Source organism: Halyomorpha halys, unplaced genomic scaffold (assembly GCF_000696795.3).
Source record: "Halyomorpha halys isolate HHAL.00 unplaced genomic scaffold, Hhal_1.1 Scaffold90.1, whole genome shotgun sequence".
NCBI classification, from domain to species: Eukaryota; Metazoa; Arthropoda; class Insecta; order Hemiptera; family Pentatomidae; genus Halyomorpha; species Halyomorpha halys.
The window spans coordinates 1,034,850-1,038,313 of NW_027109220.1; positions in this window are offsets into that span (position 1 = coordinate 1,034,850).

Below are 3,464 nucleotides of genomic sequence, written 5' to 3' on the forward strand. Positions count from 1 at the left end.
TCTTATATACATTTTGGTTGTTTATTTACATGGGTAAGGGAGTATTAAGGCTGACAATACGCCTTGCCGTATTATAACTCCCCCCTACCAGTTTATGACATAATATTCGTAAACTACAAAAACATAGTTAAAAAAGAAAGGTACAATTCGTTTCCAAAATAAATAATAAAAAAAAATAAATGACAAAGTAGGGTTCACTGAAATCACAAAGAAAATAGATAAAACCACCTCTTTGGAATATAAAACAACACAAAATAACATTCACTGGACACTGTCGTGGGTAAGAGAAAACTCCAGAACTTTACTGCCCGATTTGGAGAGGAACCTTGAGCTGTTCAACATGAACGGTTCTATGTTTTTTCGGCTCCTTGATACTCTCAATTGTGAACACATTGTGTTCTCTGATAACGATCACTCTGAATGGACCCTCGTAGCGTTGCACCTCTTTGCATCTATTGGTCCCAATACGCCGGTAAAGAATTGACCCTATCCCTAGTCTCCCCATTATGTCCTGTACTTTGTCGTTCTGTCTTGACACGCGTTTAATTTTTTCCGCTTCGATCCTACCCCGTACTTTGCCCCATATCTTACGGATAGCCGTCCCGTTGTTGATAATGTCCCCGTCCCCAGCCGTTCCCCGATAATCTCGTCGTCGTCCGCGCATACCAAAAAAAACCTCGAAGGGAGAGAACCCTGTAACTGCGTGAATGGAGTGATTGTATGCCGCGATAGCCCTGTTCATCGCGTCGTCGTGTTCTAGCCCCTTGTCCAGCTGATATACACGCAAGTGGTCACTCAATGTACTGTGCAGACGTTCGATCCCCCCCCTACTCTTCGGGTGCCCTGGGGTGTTGAGATGCCAATCAACGTCCAACGCTTTCATTTCGTCCCGAATCGACGCATTGTCGAACTCTCGACCACCATCCGATGAGATCCGATCGGGTATTCTATAAGTAGTTGACATGTACATACCTGGAGTTTCCTTTCCCCGTTGGTTAATCTCCTAAGCGCCTCCCTGCTCAGGATGGTGTGGGAACTCCCGGTATCCACCAGCCATGGCACTACTCTCACGCGGATGATAGGCAGACCGCTGTGTTCTCCCTTCACGTTGGAGCATACTAACGTGCGGTCGCCCCTCTGCTGACACCCTCCTCAGATTTCTTCGTGCGATCTTCCTCTTTCCCCGGTTCGCTGGCACCTGGTCCTCGGTTTCTTGTCCCGTTTCCTCGTCTCCTCTTCCGGTTCTGTCAATAACGTCTCTGTAGACTCTGACGATTCGCTAGATGAGTCATCCGATCTGGGTATCCTATGTCTCCTTCTGACTCTCTGGACGTTCACCTCCATCGGTTCTCCCCGATCCGCCTCCTTCCTCCGGTATATGTATCGACAATGTTTGGCGATGTGTCCTTCCTCACCGCACTCGAAGCATCGCGTACGAGGGCACCGGGCCACTAGGTGACCCGCCTTTCCACAGCCGTGGCATCTTCTCTCCTCCTTCCGACCACCGTTCCTCGGTCTGGCCTGGTTCGTTCCTCTGTCTGCCATGCCTCTATCTCTACCCGGTTCTCTCTGCTCCCTCCTTCTCCACGTTGTGTCGAAGTTCCTGGGGCGAGTGTAGGTTACTCTACTCCACCCTGCGTCTTCTACCTCTATCCTTGACTCCTCCTCTCGTGCGCTGGTGTCCACCATCTCCTGTGCACATTCGGCGAACGTGCGCTCCCGGGGTAAGCCCTCTTTCTTGTTTGTCTCTTTGGCTAGTTGGACCTTCAGGATTGATCCCAGGAAGCTCATCCTCCAATGCACTATCTCCGTACTTATGGTTTCCCTCATTTTTTCCGTGATTAGGTTATACTGGGCAAGCAACGTCCCCGCACACTGAACATTGGTCTGTGTCGGTCTTTTCCTCTCTCGAAATAAGTGGAATATGTCTTCTTCCGGAGTCCACCTACCTCCACCATATGCCTTCTTTAATCATTCTTTTACCGTTAGCCACGCCGTCTCTTCGTCCGCCTGGATCTGATTCAAGACACTTCTCTTGACCCGGCAGATGAGGGCCGCCTTCAGTGAAATGGCGTCGGCTCGCTCCAATAGGTTTGCGGATAACCTTCGCCTCCAACCTTTCCAAAATTCGGCCACCTCCTTTGAGGAAATGGTTCAGCTCACCTATTTCCCCAGTAAACCGTTCCAGGTCCGAAATAGCTTTTCTTAAGTCCTGCGATGTCGCTGCCCTCACCTTCATCATCACTAATGTGTTCGCATGAGCCGCCGCTAGAGTTGTGGTTGGTAGAGGTTGCAAATCCGGCGCCTCCGGGGCACCGGGGGCTGCGGCATCGCCCAGCGCCATGGGGACTGCAGGGGCTCTGCCCCCTCTGGCGGTATGTTGAAACTCGCAGATTGCACGATCGGGGTCCCGTCCGCATTCATTCTCATAGTTTTCGAAATAAAAAGCAGAAGAGAAGAAAAGAAAAAAAATAATCAAAAGAAAAGAAAGAACTTAAGTGCAGAGAGAAAAATAAAACAAAACTGTTGACTGAATATTAAACCGGAAGTAAATTCAAGCAATTCCCGAGTTTCGGCACCACTTATGCGTTGTCGGAAGAAGAATACTAAGTAATCCTAAAAAAGTAGGAAATTGGGGAGAGTAACAGTACGCAAGACTACAGAAATAACACTACTTTATTCGCTCTCTTAATGCTTCTTATATACATTTTGGTTGTTTATTTACATGGGTAGGGAGTATTAAGGCGGACAATACGCCTTGCCGTATTATAACTCCCCCCTACCAGTTTATGACATAATATTCGTAAACTACAAAAACAGTAAAAAAAATAAGGTACAATTCGTTGCCAGATGAAAGAAAATAAAAAAAAAATAAATGACATAGTAGGGTATACTGAAATCACAAAGAAAATAAAACAAAAGTAAAACACCTCTTCGGAACACAAAAGAAAAGAGAAAAAATCACATACACTGGACGCTGTCGTGGGTAAGACTCCAGAACGTTACTGCGCGACTTGGAGAGGAACTTTCAGCTGTTCGACATGAACGGTTCTACGTTTTTTGTTCCTTGATACTTTCAATAGTGAACACATTGCGTTCTCTGATAACGATCACTCTGAATGTACCCTCGTAGCGTTGCACCTCTTTGCCTCTATACGCCGGTAAACAACCGTTATGTCCTGTACTTTGTCGTTCAGTCTTGACGCGCGTTTAATTTTTTCCGCTTCGATCCTACCCTGTACTAGAGATGGTATATCGATATCGATATTATCGAAGTATGGATATTTTGTCTCCGATATCCGCACCTTAATAGTACAGATATATAAAAGAAATCTAGTCTAAATGTCTAAAAACAAAAATGTATAAGGTAGGTCATATATTCATATTCCGATATTATTTAATCCAAATATCAATATTTGCTAAAGAAAATGTTAATTATAGTATTTTGATATTTAATATTGATA